The sequence below is a fragment of the Physeter macrocephalus genome, chromosome 19, assembly GCF_002837175.3.
Source record: "Physeter macrocephalus isolate SW-GA chromosome 19, ASM283717v5, whole genome shotgun sequence".
Lineage (NCBI taxonomy): Eukaryota > Metazoa > Chordata > Mammalia > Artiodactyla > Physeteridae > Physeter > Physeter macrocephalus.
In genome coordinates, this window is record NC_041232.1 from 40,828,336 (window position 1) to 40,846,821 (window position 18,486).

The window sequence follows — 18,486 nt, forward strand, 5'->3', positions numbered from 1 at the left end:
TTTTTTTTTTTTTTTTTTGCGGTACGCGAGGCTCTCACTGTTGCGGCCTCTCCCGTTGCGGAGCGCAGGCTCCGGACGCGCAGGCTCAGTGGCCATGGCTCACGCGCGCAGCCGCTCCGCGGCATGTGGGATCTTCCCGGACCGGGGCACGAACCCGTGTCCCCTGCATCGGCAGGCGGACTCTCCACCACTGCGCCACCAGGGAATCCCTGTATTTCTTAATAGTGGATGTAAGTAAACAATAGTTCGAATTAACACAGAGGTTGTATTATTGTTTCAAGGACTGAAACATCTTTTAAAATAGAATAATTTCTCCTTGAAGAATGTTCTCTATGTGGGCCTACCTTTAGGTGTGTGGAAATAGTTTATTAATCATAACATGAGAACCCCTTATGTCAGAGACACACACACATACACACACACACACAATATAGCAAGTCAATTATTTTTGTACCTAGCTTACATCTTTAACAAAAATCATAAACCACCATATAAGTGTATGGTTAAATTTAGGATCAATCCTATAAGTAATTCTGGTGAGGTTTTGCATATGATTATGAATGGATCTTTGATTTGGCTAAAGTGATCTGAAAAGGGAAGATTTCTCCAGGTCTCTTTCAACCGTTACCATTGGCATTCCCACTGAAATTGTGGACCTCTTTGGGCTTTTACACCTTGAAAAATAGCAACTCTGAGACTTGCTTGGTTTTACTATTTGTTAAAGAAATGTACCCAGCTGGAGCTGCACACCCACGAACTGGATCCCACAGACCCTCTGATGACAAGAAACAGCAGGCCCTAGCTCATGGCCTGAAGAACGTTGGCTGTGTTCCTGGTATTTGAGATCTTTTTTCACCATTTTGCTGTTGCTTTAATCATGTTATAAAATCGTGGGCTGTCCAAAACCCTGAGGTGACATAATTCATGGGAGAAAATGAATCCTAGAGTTATGCAGGAAATTTGTCAGCTTAAAATTGCAAGAGAAGTGATGGTGGCTTGGTGGGTGAGGGGGCGCTGTTAGAGCTGCCTTAACAAAGTACCACAGGCTGGCTGGCTTAGACTGATAAGTAGTGTCTCACAATTCTGGAGGCTAGGCGTCCAAGATCAAGGTTTGGCAAGGTTGGTTGATCCTAAGGCCTCTCACCTTGGCTTGTAGGTGGCCGTCTTCTGCATATGTCTTCCCATCGTCTTCCCTCCGCACCTGTGTCCCAATAGTCTCTTAAAAGAACCACCAGTCTTATTGGATTAAGGCTCACCATAATGACCTCATTTTAACTTAATTACCTCTTTAAAGACCCTACCTGCAAATATAGTCACATTCTGAAGTCCTGAGGGTAGGACTTCAACCTATAGGTTTTGGGGAGGATATAATTCGGCCCGTAACAGAGGGTAAGAAATCTGAAAATTAAAAGAAAAGATAATAAAAATTTTATTTATGCATATTGAACCTCACTAAGCCCCACTCAACTTTGAACCTCACAACTTTCCTGCAATATAAACTTGCAGAATCCCATAGTCTGCCCCTTTGAACTGCCCTATTCAACATCTCTAGTTTCTTGTACCAATTTAAATAAAGTCTGCGATACCTACAGACCCCTGTTTTTCTATAATGCAAGGGCATAGCAATGGTTTCAAGGAAGACTTCAAGAGAGTGATGGAATTATCTTACCATGTGGTGTTTAGACCAGGAATGAAAAGGTTAGAAACATGCATCGTGGAAAAGGAGTATATGGAGCAAAGTCACTTTAACCTTTACATTATAAGGTCAGATTATTAAATAATTTTTATTATTTATTTAATCACTAATTTGAAATTTACTAATTACAGTAATTTACTAATTATTCCCATCTGGCAGAATTTTTCTCACCTAATAGTTCACTGTCTCGATTCGCGGTTTAAACATTGTTATTATTTGCCAACTCTTGATATATTAGATCACTGTGGTGGGTATTTTCTGTTTGCCCCTCCACATCCAAATGTCACTTCCCCATCCTGCCCAGTGTCAGAGGGCAGGCATGTATGGACCACTTCTTCAGATCTCCTTGTCCTCTGGCTTCCGGCTGGGTTCTGTCAGTGAGATGCTGGCGCCGGTCAGAGAGGAAGAGGCAAGAGAGGAGAAGAGCCTTATACCCTCGGCTCCCCGCCTCCCAGGTTGTCAAGGGGGCACTAAAATATTCTTCCAAAGGTCACAACCCAACCCTCTACCCTCTGGAGTCTAGGACCATTCCGTCCCTTCTCCTCTCTAGGCCTAAAGGTGATACTTCCATACCTCTTCAATCCTCTTCACTAGCCCTGGGGTTCTACTGTCTTCCTGGATGATTTTCTTAAAAGCTGTCCACACCTTTGTAAATCATCTGCTTATTAAACTTTCCTCAATGTACCCCATTAGTATGCCATCCTACCCGGATTCCTTTGTACCTAGACAGACTTACCTCCCAAAGGATAAATCTATTCCCAGTTCGATCGCATTATTTAGCAGATAAGAAAGCAGAGTCCACCCTGATGATTTGATTCAGTCATTTATTTCTCACATTAAACATCTTTATTGGGTGTCTACTGTGGTCCTGGCACCATGTTTGGTGTAGGGGATGTGACAGCACAGGGTCTCAAGGAACTGAATGTCTTCTGGGGGAGAGCAAAGGGAAGCAGCCGTGTTAGTAAGAAATGCTAGAGAAGAAGATTGGAGGGTCACCGAACCTTGGGAGAGTGGTCAGGGAGCATCAAGGAAAGTTCCAGAAGTGGTGACTAAATTCATATTTGGAGAGTAGGATTGGGAACAAAGAGGGAGAATGAGGAAAGGGGGACTTTTTTGTCACAAGAAAATGTATCGGAGGATGTCCAGGGCTGAGAAAGAGCATGGTGTGTTTGCAGAACAGAAAGCAGCTCAGTGGAGTGAGGAATATGAGGTGGCAAATGTTAGCAGGGGTCTTGTGTGTTGCTTTAAGGAATCTGAACTTTATTCCAAAAGCAATGGGGAGAATGAGGTAATAAGCAAGGGAATAACACCTCAGAAAGCACACGCTAGTAGAGGGTGCAAAATGCTCAAGGCTGGAGGGGACCATTGCACTAATCTAGGCAAGATATGGGAGTGGCCTGAACAAATGCCTTAGCAGTGGGAATGGGGGAAAGGAGGAAAAGGGAGACATGTAATCTACAGGGAACTTGCCAGTGCGATGCAGGTAGTGCTACATCAGACTGAACTTCAGAATATACATAGCTCAGCTTGTCAACAAAAGATGACCTTTAAACTTGTCATAACGTTTCAGGAATTTCAGTCAAGCTTTTGGTTATCGCTGAAATCGCCATTGTTAGAAAGTTCATGGAAGATTGACGTAGTTTTTATAGTGATTTGAATGGGGCCTGTCAATTAGTTGGCCCCAAATAAATATCTGCGGGGTGAATTAATTATCTGCCTTTTAAAAATAATTTACCTTTAGTGATAATAGATTTCCGTTATATGTTTGCAACTTCGCTTTATCATGCTAGTCTTAAGCAAGAATAAAATCACATCATAACGTTAAAAAAAATTAATAATTCACAACAACCCCTTATAGTTGGTATGGTACTTCAGTAATGAACTTAACAGTTCTTCACACTTGTAATACAAGTGAAAAATTCTTGCAAATGCTATCTTTATGATCCTTAGCACATAAATATGTTTTCCTTTATCTGTTTTTCAGGCAGTCCAGTATGCATTGAACTATGAGTAAGATACTACATTCTCTTCTGATAATGATAGTGATAGCAGTGCTTGGTACAAAGAAATATATTATCTTTTTTTTTTAGGATATTATTTACTAAATTTCTAAGTTTTTGCACTGATTATCACCTTGGTGACTTGAAAAAAATTGCCCTAGGTCCAGAAATATCCAAAAGAGTTATTAGAAACACAAAAGATCCTCAAAAATATTTTTTAATGGAAAGAATGTGTTTAGGGAAATAACATTTTTAGAGATGTTTAAGATATGACAGCAGTAAAGACTTCTAAAAACCACTTAATTTGACTAGGATTATAAAGGTATTCAGCCTAAGCAAATCTATATCATTAAGTTCCTCAAATCCCAAAGAGAATAGTTGATCTACTGAGGACTTACATAAGATTAAATTAAAATGCTCCTTTGTAAATTTCTATAATCTTTCAGTTGTAGCTGGCATGGAGTGATAAACAGCTCCATTTCCGGTTTAATGTTCAAATGTTTGCAGGTAGTTACTATGTTTTCATCCACATTTTTTTCTCTCTCAGAGTTTATTCTGGTCATTTTTGTGTGTTTATTTGTCCCTAAAGAGGTTTAATCATTGGATAACGTGTTGTGTCCTTGATGACATTATCCTTCTATTTTTTACTATCATAATACACTGGTGACTAACATTTATTTTTTCCATACACTAGTAGAAGAAACCATTTATTTTTCTTGACTTTATTTTTTTCACTTTTTTTAAATCCATGAACATTTATGCCATCAATGGTTATATCCTGGGAGTACTAGCTCATTACTGTCTTAATTCTTGGTAATATCAGTTTTTCCTTATATATGCCTTCATCTACATTAGTATCTAAAATATTCCCCGGAAAGAATTCCCTGGTAGTCCAGTGGTTAGGACTCCATACTTGCATCAAAGGGAGCCCAGGTTCGATCCCCGGTCAGAAAATTAAGATCCCGCAAGCTGCGCAGCATGGCCAAAAAAAAAAAGTATATATATATATATACTCCCCACTGAACTGAATAGTTTCAACAATAAATAATATTATGTGCTAAATTAACATTCCACTGACCACTTCTTATATGGTTAAGTTTAACCCCAAATATACATATAATACAGAATTATAGTTAATATATTATATATTTTAGAAAAGGAAACATACAGCTTAAAAAATTGTTAAATATAAATAGGCCAAATATTTAGAACCAATGGACTAGTTATATGATGAACTAATCATTTTACCAAAGCTTTCAGAGAAAGCTTTTGTATATTTAATAAATTAAAAACTTGGTTTATATTTTATTTTTGCAGAAAAGACTAGGTCATGATTTCTCTTGCCTTTAGAAATGAAGTCCTCAGGAATCATTATAAGAGCTCTAAGGTCTTATATGGAAATACTGTGGGCTCAAGATAGGCTCCTTGCATTCTTACTCTACCACCATCTTCCACGTGTAGAATTCAGTTCTGAACTCAATTCCTGGTAATAGTTTTAAAAAGTAAACTGAAAGGCAAACTATAGAATCTGCATGATAAATTGGTAGGCAAAAAATAGTTCAACCATATTCTATGGCTGTGTAACAAATTACCACAAATTTACCAGCTTGGTACTATACCCGTTTATTAGCTGACAGTTCTGTAGGTCAGAAGTCTGAGCCTGGCTCATCGGTTTCTCAGGCTCAGTGTCCCCTAGGCTGATATCAAGGTGTTGGCCTGGCTTCATTCTCATCTTTTTTTTTTTTTTTGCGGTACGCGGGCCTCTCACGGCTGTGGCCTCCCCCGCTGCGGAGCACAGGCTCCGGACGCGCAGGCTCAGCGGCCATGGCTCACGGGCCCAGCAGCTCCGCGGCATGTGGGATCCTCCCGGACCAGGGCACGAACCCGCGCCCCCCGCATCAGCAGGCGGACCCCCAGCCACTGCGCCACCAGGGAAGCCCCATTCTCATCTTGAGCTCAGGGTCCACTTCCATTGGCAGAATTCAGGTCCCTGTGGGCTGAGATCCCCATTTTCTTGCTGGCTCTCAACTGAGGGCCACTGTTGGTTCCTAAAGGATACACACATTTCTTACGTGTGGTCCCCTTAATCTCTAAAGCCAGCATCAGAGAATCTCTTCCATGTTGATTTCTTATTGCATTTCAAATCCCTGTGACTTCTCTTTCTCTCTCTATCTGACCTCTGGAGTCACATTTAAAGAGCTCATGAAATTAGGTCAGGCCCACCTAGATAAACTTTTTATCTGATTGTCAACTCATTTTGGAACTAATTATATCTGCCAAAATCCCTTTCTCAGCATTACCTCAATTAGTGTTTCAAAAATAACTGGGACATGGTGTGTGTATATCAGGGGCTGGGAATCTTGTGAGCTGTTTTAGAATTCTGCTTACCACAAACAGCAGATGGAATGAAAATTTGCACAGCAAATGGCCAGATATGAAATAGTTGAATGGCCATCAAAACTGGCATTTTAATAAGGTGAATCAGAGAAGGTTTGTTTGTTTGCTTTTACTACTTTATGTGATCCCATTCTTCAGGCAGCATGATTGGCAATCGCATTGTGGGTAATATGTGCCATTTTCCAGCTTTGGATGAGTAAATTTCTATTTAATTCTCAATATTAAGGGTGTTGAGTTGGTACATCAATGTCCTTATGTATTGTATTAACTTTTGGAAAAAGGGAAAATTGGGACACATTGTTGTTATATCAGTTCAACCCTGGAGGTGCCAATAGAGCTACATTCTTCCCAACTCAGGCTGCAACTGCAGTAAGAGGAGCTCAGCCTACACTCACCTGAATGGATGCTTTCTGGCTAAGACTAAAGCAGGAACCATAGGGGAATCTCAGACGGTACTTTTATTTCTCACAATTTAGAAATGAAGTGGCTGTTGGATGGATGAAGTGGCAAGCCATGCCACGGCCGTCCTGCTGACACATTGGGAACTAGAACACACAGTCCCCATGGATGTAGAGTGAGTGCTGGTGTCTTCTTTGCTCCAGCCTTGCAGCCCCCAAACCAGCAAACCTAAGGCAGGTTCCTGGCTCTGCATCAGGTAGCCAAAGCATCTCATCTATATCTCTGAGCTACAATTTTTGTACTGCTTGGTTACATTTTTCTTTTAAGCAAAGTTCTTCTGTACCTTAAACTGAGCCTGGATCATTAGCTTTGCCTCGTTCTTATGCAAAGAGCACTTTGGCAGGCTACAGCAGAATGTATGGTTGAAAGGAAGGCTATCAGCTGAACGCCAAATTTCTGGAAGATCAGGAGGAGGCAACGATGAGAAGGGATAGAGGGAGGTATAGACTGATGGTATGTGGTATAGACTGATGGCTGAGCTTCAAAGACACATAAGGTATAGGTGAGGAAGAACGATGTTGGTCTGAAAATATATATATCATACTTTATATACCAGACATATAAAGTCAGACTGCACCTTTCAGAATGGCATTATTTGAAATGACCATCATGGTTATACTAGTCCTGAGCTTACACCCAGAAATTTTATTTTCTTTAAAGCATCCAGAGTTGATAAGACAGTGTGCCTGTAAAAACTCAAATGTAACTGTATTTACTTTCAACAAGAACTATAGCTGCCCAGACAGAATAAGACTGAAAGCTAGGAAAGCATACGAAGTAATTCATATTATTTTCAGGCGGTTGTTTGGTAACTATGGAAAGAAGCCAAGTGGTTTATTTAGCCACTCTCCCTGTGGCCAGTGGAGGACCATGCTGTGAGAGTTGATTTATCAAAAAGACATCCACCTGACAAATAGCCTGAATCATGGACTCGGGTTTATCATGATGCCCTCTTTCCTGGGCCATTATTGAAGACTGGGATACAAATTTTCAGACTTTCTCTTTTCCTCTTCTCTCATCTATCACCACTATAATTTCCTCCTGAATTCTAGGCACACAACCTTCTTCTACTGACTCATCCTTTTTTTTAAATAATGGATTAATATCATTGATTAAGCTCCAGCAACCTCTTTTACCAATTAATCTTGGTCATGAATGATAGATACACTTATGGATACTGGATCAGTTGTCTCCTCAGCTACATATTAACAACCTATTCCCATGTTTCAGGGGCATCTTACTATTGCCTTGTGAGATCTGGCTCTGATATTATGTTTAGTTTAGTTGGAGAGTAAATTATATGGTCCATAGTGCGAACTGAATTTCTAACAGCAATTTCTTTTAATGTGTTTATAAAATTTCCGGCAAGTATCTCTTGCAAGGTAATGCTATGTGACCTCAGGGAGCCTAACCATCATTTACACTAGAGACATAGCACCTCAAAGAGGACAGATATCTAAGTGCCCTCATGGCAAAATGCCATACGAAGGAGGCCTTTTCCCTGTTTGGGTCTGGCACAGGCTATATTTTGCCCTATCCCTCTGTATACGCTGAAGTTTTGCTTATTTAGGAAAGCAGCATGGTTTCATGGAAAGAGTGAAATTAGATAAAGTTTAGCTTTCTACTCTGAAAATTAGAACTTTGCTAACTATCTCAGAGAGAGCTGTTATAGAAATTAATATAGCACAGAGTAGACATCTAAGAAATACCTAAAGTAATTAGTTACCTATTGTCTTGACATTCTACTTGTCTTGAATTCTTTGGATATTATTAGAGCTCAGGCACACACCATAAAACACCTTTACATCTTAAAAGAAGTGACATATGTTTCTCTGAATGGTGCATAAAAAAATCCCACACCCATCCTAAAAACATAGGCTTGCATGGCTTGTTCCCTTAAGGAGCTAAATTCTTTTATGCTATTAATAGTAAATGGGAATCATGAGGCCATTTCCAAGGAAAAACTTATTTCTCCTATTATTTTTCTCATAAGCTTCTTCAATGCAATTAAGCTTTTAGTTTTGGAGAGAGAAAGAAAAACTTTTCAAAGGTAAGAAGATGGATAAAAACAAAACACCAAACACCTATTTCAGCACTTTTATGTACTGCTTCAAACGATTTATCCCTATATCAAATACTTAAAACTCCTCTATATAGTCCCCATATAGTGTCTTAGAAAATCAGTCTCTCTCCCTGTCTCTTTCTGTCTGTGTCTCTTTAATTTCAAAGCAGGATTGCAGGATTTTAAGACAAGTCATAGGAGTGCCATGTGTCATGTAAAGATGGAACAGGTGAGGGCAGGTGAAAGATAAGGAAGGATTTTCCTTTATGAAACAATGAAAGTGAAGTTTAAGTAAAGCCAGAAAGTAGAATGAATAAAGTAAACCAAGGTTTGTTATTCTCTCTCTCTTTCTGTTTTTCCTTGCAATCTATTTATTGACAAAAGTTTGCTGACTGACCAAGGCTGGCATGTATATTAAGTATCAGAACAAATGCCTCAGGATTTTGATAATCCATTGAATGGTATTGATCATTCTTCAGCCGTAGATCTTTTCCCTCCTGATTATATAAGCTGAAATATTCTAAACTATTTAGCTTCCAATTTACCCTATGCAACTCTTCTAAGTTAGAATTCTTTTGCACTTTTGGAAGGGAATATTTTATGTGCTAAAAGAAAAAGACCCTATTTTCACTGTGGTATATTCTGCATTCTGAATAAATTTATTTGTCTTGCATTGTTATATTTTATAATTATGAAATAGAATAAACAATTGAAAACTTCTGTTAAAATTATTGTTTTGGCTTTATATTCTAATCTTCTGTAACTTTAGATTGTTAAGGTTTAATATTCACATATATGTATTGTTTTTGTTTTGTTGTTATTTATTTGCTGTATCTACCAAATACTAATTTTCTGATGCAAAAGAAACAAATTAAAAGTAAAAACCTTTGTGTTTCCTCCATTTTCCAATCTAAACAGTAAAAGAATGATTCACTTGGATATGTAAAAAGGAGAAGCTACAGGTCAGGTAGAGGTTATCTGTAGCAGTGTGGAGTTAGTCTATTATAAAAAGAAAGTATTCCAGAAAAAACAAGTAGTAAATTAATCTTTCTGTCAAAATTACTATTAAATCATAATAATTACCAAAAAAGACACATGAATACCATATCAAATATTTCCCTTTTTGCCTTCGCTTTAGCTACTGAGAGGGCAATCACACAGAATGATATGTATTTCCCGTAAGTGGCTTAGCATAAGTAGTCAGGATGTTGGATGAAACAAAAGGAACTCTCCATCCATAAGTAACCTTCAGAGAAATCCAAATCCGTTGAAAAGGATGTGACTTCTAACTCAGGCTAAACGGTCTATGCTTCTCCGAAACTTGAGTAATAAAATTAGTAACTAACCACGGAATTAAACAACTCCTAATTATTAAGCCAGAGAAATTTTAGCCAAGCAGGTAGAATAAATTAAAATATCAAAATGCTCAGCAGATGGAAAGAAGTTGTTGGAACTACTAGTCCTTTAGCAGTTTCTGCTGTCACTTCATGGCACTTCCTGGAAGGAGGAGATCACATTTCTTTTAGTTTTGGACATGTTCTAGGAGCCCTTGATGTCCACTGATGGGCAGTTTTTCCCCCTGTGCACTGCTAGTGATCACATTTCAAAAGAAGCCATGGACAGCCAACAAACTATGTGCATAATTCCCTATCTTCCCCTCCAGGAATGTTCACTGCCAGTCAAGGGAGGGATATTGAAAGTCAGAAGGCTGGTTTGAGAATGTGTGCCCAGGGCTCTGGATTTCTACACGTCTGTGCGTTGGACAGATGTCTTCCTGAAATATGAGAAAATACAGAACCTCCTCAAGGCAGATTTCCAGTGGAACCATGGATTCCCCTATGGAGCTAGTGGTCTGACCTTGACCTGATTAATTTTGCCTCCGAAGGCCAAAAGGCAAGTAGGAACACAGCTACACCTTCTCCTCTGAGATATCCAAGACAAGTCTCCGGACTATAAAGCATAACAGCGAATGTTCTTGTGATGAGACTAGTCATAGAATTAGATGAATCCTGGAAAATCTCTAGCTTAACTTTCTCATTTTACAGCAAAGGAAACTTAATCCAGGTTATATGTCTTCTTATATAGTGCGTGTACAATCTACAACTCAAAAGCTATCTTTTCAAGAACATTCATTTCTGTAGCTACTTTCATAGAAATGATTAAAAACTTTATTGAAAGCAGCAAAATTTTTCTACGGAATCTGTATACCACATTACTGCACTGTTTAAGCATCTTTATGGTAATTTTTTATGTTAGTAAAGTTATGGATGTTGTTAATTCATTGTTCACCTGAAGTTCAGAGTATGTCTTTAAGAATGAAGGATTTATTTCTTGAAGTGATATTGATTTTTCCATTAAAAATATATGCATTATTTGGTGGCAAATTTATTTCTTCAGGATAAAAGATAATCTCGGAGCTCAATGTAGTTAGAAATTATTCTTTCATGTGGACCCAGGAAGAAGCCTGGTTTCATCAACAATAAAGTAAAAACTATAACCTGAATCTACCATAAAATGACTATTGAAAAAAATGACATCTTATGGACGTAAACAAGCTGTCACTACCTGCCCCTATGCTCTGTTGAAAGCTTCTTTCAGAAATTCATTTATAATGAAGATTGTTTTCCCAGTTTAATCAGAGAAACGTTTAAATACCCATTAACCACTATTGAATAGTAAGTGTTGCAAAAATGCAAATAACATTTTTAGCAATTAGGCTTTAGGTCTTTGACTGACAAAACAATAAGGAGATGTGCCTTTTCTAGAGAATTCCCAGTACCTCAGACCTCCCCTCCTCACCAATCCCTCCTGAAGGAAGAAACTATAGAATCAACCCTCTTCTGCAAGACTATCTTCATGTGAGGAAACACATCTTTGTAAATAGGTGTTAGGTCTTATATTTGCAAGTAGACTGATGTCTTTCTATTTTCTTCCACATCAAGAGGATCAGAGACTTCTGGATTTTTGCAATAACTAACACTGTAAATTTATTTACAGAATTTATATCCATTTATAATAGTACAAATATTATTTGATCTGAAATATCTCCCTCGTATATCTGAAATTTTCTTGTCACAGAATGGTGAGAGAACTTTAGCATTCTGATCTGGATCTCTTCCCACCCAAAGAAAATCTCTACAAAAACCTCTAAAACTAAAAGGATAGTTGACCAAAGAGAAATAAAATCTTAGCAATGCAGTGAAATTCTGGGTCAATGGCAAAAGTTACATTGCATTATCTGTGGGAAAAAAATCCAGAGTTACAATTTCAGAAAATTAAATAAAAATTAAACGTTACTGTGCTTTGTTGAAAGACTGTTTCAGAAAATATGAGTCCAGAATTGTCTTATCTTTGAATTTGAGAATTGGAACCAGGTTGAAATGTCAACACCATTGCCGTGTTGATGTTGTCAGTAGTATTTCACTACCCAATCCACCAGTAGAAATTTAGGGAAATGGACAGGAGATTCTAACCAGAAAGGAAGTGGGTGGATGGCTTTTTGGAATATTGTTGAAGCTGTACAAATTATTCTGCCGTGGCATGGCTGTCAGCTCTGCTTTTACAAACAGCCAGCGTGGCCAAGCATAAAGCTGTCCATCAGAAAAAGGCTAATTATTTAATTAAAAGGAAACGCTTTACATGACTGCACCATTAACTTGATGGTAGTTGATTTAAACATAAAGCCAGATGCTTTTGTGTTTGTTGGTTGTATTTGATTTTCATGCTTTTGTTCATTGCCATGCTTAGCATTATTGGGCTGTTCTAGTCTAGAAGATAAAATCCTTTAATACTCTATTTAGAACTACAGGAGACGAAGCTTGATCAATACTTTTTATGAATCTGTAAACTATTATAGCACAGCCTGTTCCCTCAGACTTTCCCCTGGTGACACGGCTATATTATTTTGGGGCCAGAGGCCCAAGCAATATTGAAATCCTGCTTGAATTCATCTTCTACAGACCATAAAAGTGACAAGATCCCCAAAGATTTACATTTTTTATGCTGTAGATTAATCAGTCTTGCAGGTGGAAAGAGAAAGGTTTTGGTGTGCATGCTATAGACTATCTTTTCAGCCTGAGGAGAGTGTAAAAAATTAATTTCCTTTTTCCAAAAGAAGTGGTTAGTGAGGGTGACTCATCTAAATCAAAGAAAATGCAGTTAAAAGTTTCCTTTTGCCACCTGCTTTTTGATAGATTCTGACAATGATGTCAACAGCATCATAAAGAAAAGTCTCTGGAATGCTTAAGTTTATGGAAAATAATTCTTTGGCAGCAACAAAATAGCAACTGATTTGTTATTGTTGCTGTTAAACTCAAAACCTGATGAAGAAATGGGTCTGTTCAGAATTGTTACCAATTGCAGTATTTATTATGGGTGCTGTTCAAAATATGAGGATTCACACAGATGATTTTATCCCACCAAACTAACACATGATCTGTCAGAACAGACATTCCAAAATGGACTTTCGTTTTTAAGAAAAAGCTGTCAAATTTTTCCATATTCATCCTCTAAAAATAGAATGTTTTTCCCCCCAAGGGTCATGTCAAATATTTATGCACAGTAGCAACTAAATTATTTTAATTTTGCCTTGGATGGTTCTTTAGCATAAAGAATGCCACTGATAATTTTAAAATGTCATTGAGTATTTTACAGACTAAGGATATTTTCAGAAGTGTTAACTCACCTGTCCCACTAATTTAAAGAAGTTAAGATTTCCTTACAGAAAGGAGGGATAATAGAAAGTTCCTTCAAATATTTAGAGAGCTTTAATTCCTTAAAACTCTTAGAAGCACAATTTGGCAATAGTTATCAAAATTGAAAATACCTGCTGTCTTTGACACAGCAATTCTACCTCTAGAAATTCATTTTATAGATACACTTACCCATGTAGATACACTTTCATATATGTGAAAAGACTTGTCTTTAAAGTTATTCCCAGAATAATCTTTGTTGTAACAAATGATGGAAAACTGTCTATTCTTAGTAAACTACTTAAATGCATTATTTTTCAACTAGCTGTTGGATTACTATGCAGCTGATATGCTGATATACTGATATGGAAATATAACCACCATATTATTAGGTAGAAAAAACCTGATAGAGAATAATGATATATTTATATATATATTTAATATCATTATCTAAATATATATTTATAAATGATAATGATTTTAAAATATAATACATATAAATACATATTTTTATCATTTTTGTACAAATAGGAGGGAGGTAGAATATATATTTATATTTAATATAATCTCTAAAAGAATATATTTGAAAGTATGAAATGAGTAATAGTGGTACCCTGTAAGGAGTGAGCTAGAAAATAGGTATCTGAAGAGACAAATGGGAGGAATCATTTCTCTGTGTCCCCATTTAAATTTTTTAAGTTTATATTTGAACCATGTAGATAGATTTAATATTTAAAAAGTAAATAAGTAACTTCTAAAATAAAAAGTAAAAAAATATATACACACCAGCCTCCGAGGGGACCAGGATTTGTTGGGTTAAGTCAGGTCCTTGAAAATTCTGGTACCTTTGGGGCTTCCCTGGTGGCGCAGTGGTTGCGCGTCCGCCTGCCGATGCAGGGGAACCGGGTTCGCGCCCCGGTCCGGGAGGATCCCAGATGCCGCGGAGCGGCTGGGCCCGTGAGCCATGGCCGCCGCGCAACGGGAGAGGCCACAACAGAGGGAGGCCCGCGTACCGCAAAAAAAAAAAAAAAAAAATTCTGGTACCTTTGGAAGATGCTGTTGCTGCCCACTCCTAGCTCCTTAGGCTTCACTGCTTTGGTGAGAGCCACCAACTTCCAGCTGCCAGCATCTGTCTGCATCACTGCTCTGCTTCATCAAGGGGAAGGTCGGAAGTGCTAGAGAACAAATGCCTCCCCTGTGTCTGGACCGGCCCTGTGCCAACCACTGAAGAGGGTTACAGAGTCAATATCCCAGCTCCCTAGCCCCTCGGATAGAACACCAAGGAGTGAATTCTACGCTGGAATTCAGCTATATTGCTGAAGCTGGTGACATCTTCGATAAAGCATCCTTTATTTTCTGCCTTCGTTTTTCTCTTTCACTTCTTCACTCCTTTCCCAGTTTCCTGAGATCACTTCCTAAGTAATCTCTAAAATGCACTCTCATCCTCATTTCAAGGTTTGCTTCTGGAGGAGTCCAAATTAAGACAATTGGTACTAGAAGTTGGACAGTGAAGTGGTAACTTCTGATGTGTGTAAACTCCCTCTTCTAACCTTCAAAATATTTAAACTATAGAATAGAAATAATGTCTAGGAGGATTAAAGAAGATAAGTGAGGAGAGTACTGATACACACAGTAGGTGCCCAAGAAATGTTAGTCCCTTTCCCACATAGCATTATTTCTATCTGCATTAAATTGTCAGACTTTCAAACAACAACTTTATCTAGTCATTACTGGAGAGAAGAAAAGTGTATTCCTCCATTAGAGCTCAGTCCCAGCCATTTTGTTTCTAGAGCAGCAATTCACGCACAGGACACTTCCATCCTCATTCCAGGTTGCCCTCGTTACCTGGCTTGGTGCCATGAATACCACTTCTCTCGCTTCACCTGAAAAGGATCCTTTTGGGAGGTTACTTCCCCCAAGCCAGGCAATTCCATTTTCATGCATTTCTCTTAGAAAGATGGGTGTGAATAAAGAGATCAGGTATGAAAGCCAGAGTGACAATGTGGCCTCTCATGATAAATTTCCATGGTCAGTGATGGCCATCCAGTGCTCTGGCTTTCAGAAGAGTAGTCCAGGCTCCAGAATGTCAACATAGGGTGGCCCAGTGGAGGTGGCAAGAATGAGGTGAATTGGCTGTAGGAAATTTAAAAGCAATAATGAAACGGATCAAAAGTTGTCCTCCCTTTTTTCTTTCTTATCACCACATGGCAACAATTCTACATCATGCTAGTGCTAAAAACTCCTGTCTGAAAGAATCTTTTGTTGGGCTACTCCAGAATTACTGTGGTGCTCTTGGTGTTTTTATTACTGATCATTTAGTGAACGCTGCATTCTGCATGGAGGTTGATTTGTTGAGCCGTTGCTCCCATCCCCCATATGTGGGGATTCAGCTACCTGCATTCAGTTCAGCATCCTGGCTCCAACCTCGTGGTACTTTACATATTTCTTTATATATTCCTGCATTTAAACAGATTTGAAATAAACATGCTAGCCCAGGGAAGATTATAAAGAGAAATGGAACTAGAGTTATTTCAGTTCTGTCATTCTATGTGACCAGTGTTGGGGCTCAGGTTGGGGCTCCCCAAAATGTGCTCCAATGGTACATTGATTATTTTGAATTAAAGTTACTCAAGAAATGGCCAATGCAAGAGGGACACTCTGACCCTCCTCTCCCTGAAAGCAGGATATAAATCTCTCGTGTGAAAAAGTACACTCCCTGCATTTGGAGGTAGAAGGAGACTCTTTTCACCAGAGATAGGGAATTTGGGGTGAAAAGCCCTTATCAACAAACCTTGCTACTTCTTTAATTTACCACCCCAAGCCCAGACTCTGTTTAGACTCTTCACTCATTGAGCACCCAAAGCCTAAATTGCTTTGTCCTGTCAATTCCTCACAAATGTATTGTTCTTTTGTCTAAAAAGTATAAGAGCTGCCTGCTTTGGCCACTTCTTGGGTCCTATTTCTACTAGACCTCCATGCTCATAAATTAAAATGTGTTTCTTTTTCTCCTGTTAATCTGTCTTGTGTCAGTTTTAGTATTAGTTCAGCCACAAGAACTCAAGAGGTGTAGAGGAGGAAACTTCCCCCTCCCCAAAAGCATTCATGTTTAAAATGTAAAACAGTGAAAGAATAAATGTAAACTGTGAAATGTATTATTTTAGTTCAGTAAGTAAAATTTTTGGTTCATATGACAAATGAATTTGAAATCAATCATTTCATGATTGTTACTGAAAATCACTTTGTTGTACAGAGGAAAGGGTATTAAAATAGGACCCGCTTTGGGTGTCAGATATGTTTCGTAGGCCACTCGGATGAATTGAGGATTGCAATCTGGTGAGAAGAGGGGTTTCTAGTTTTACCTTTAAGGCATATACATAACAGTTCCCATATTTTCGGATGGATCGTATTTAATATATCAATTAAATAATAATGTATTCTAGAGCTGCCTTTACTCACACTTTGCCTAGGAATGAGAAGCAAGTATTTTTTTAATATCCCAAAATAATAATGACAGCATGAAATAGCATCTATTTGTAAGTTGTCACAATAATGATGTTTAATTTGGCATTAGTTCAACGACATAAATCAAAAACATATCACGTTTACTCTGAAAACAAACAGATAAGGCTCAGGAACTGAAAAGTTAGGGAAGTGCTTTTCTTCTGCTGGGTAGGAAGCAAAAGCGTCACAGTACATTTAACCTTCGGATACTTGCCTCCTCTGAATGTACAGATAAAGAGGCACATCACTTGCTTTGCTATCATTACTCATTTCCCCCATTAAGTCTTTATCCAATCATATAGGACAGAATTCATGGTCAAAATCACACTGGTGGGGCAAAATCGCGGGGAGGGGACCACAAATAGGCTGCGGGAGGGTTGGAGCTTCACCAACTCCCCTCCTTCCCCCCCACCTTGGCATGATCACTTCTCTTGTCACTGTCTGCTGCGTTATTCTTTAGGTTTTGAGGCTAGAATTTAGGATTATGGACTTTGTTTTTTTGGATCAAGAGTAAAACCATGTTCCTCAGATGCGGATCCGTTGATGGTTAATCTAAAAAAAAGGTTATTTAAGAATAGAATGGCTTCCAGGGAGATGAGCCATGGCAGACCTGGAAGCAAGCTTGATTTATTCACAATTTTTTGTAAGTTCCAGCAGTTGTCTGATTTTCACCCCAGACTCTTTCCTTTTGCCTGTAAGGATCTGCTGGTCATCTAAAATGTCTATCTGGGCCAGGTCATTTCCACACTTTAAGACTCAGACTCCCATCAACAAAATCAGGATCATCTGTTTATCTTCACAAAGATCTCACGTAAACAGGACAGAATTTATAACTTAGTTGTTTTTAAGAGCCCATGAACACTGCGAATTTGCTTCTGGTATTGGGAAAGCAACATATTACAAACTAAGGTATATGGGCAATTTCCTTGTTTTTCTTTCTCTATTATTGAATGTATTTATAATTCCCTAAGCAGGGAAGTCCCCTCACAGCTGCTCTTGTACATTCCTGCAGAGAATTCTGAATGTCATGGTAGTGACTAAGAGAATACAAACACATAAATAGCAAAATGGCTTCCCTTCAAGAAGAAATAATAGCCAAATTTGGTTTCCACATAATGGTAATATTGAGTCCTATTTTTTTTTAACATCTTCATTGGAGTATAATTGCTTTGCAATGGTGTGTTAGTTTCTGCTTTATACCAAAGTGAATCAGTTATACATATACACATGTTACCATATCTCTTCCCTCTTGCATCTCCCTCCCTCCCACCCTCCCTATCCCACCCCTCTAGGTGGTCACAAGGCACAGAGCTGATCTCCCTGTGCTATGCGGCTGCTTCCCACTAGCTATCTATTCTACGTTTGGTAGTGTATATATGTCCATGCCACTCTCTCACTTTGTCACAGCCTACCCTTCCCCCTCCCCACATCCTCAAGTCCATTCTCTAGTAGTTCTGCACCTCCACTCCCATCTTACGCCTAGGTTCTTCATGACCTTTTTTTTTCTCTTAGATTCCATATATATGTTTTAGCATATGGTATTTGTTTTTATCTTTCTGACTTACTTCACTCTGTATGACAGACTCTAGGTCCATCCACCTCACTACAAATAACTCAATTTCGTTTCTTTTTATGGCTGAGTAATATCCCATTGTATATATGTGCCACATCTTCTTTATC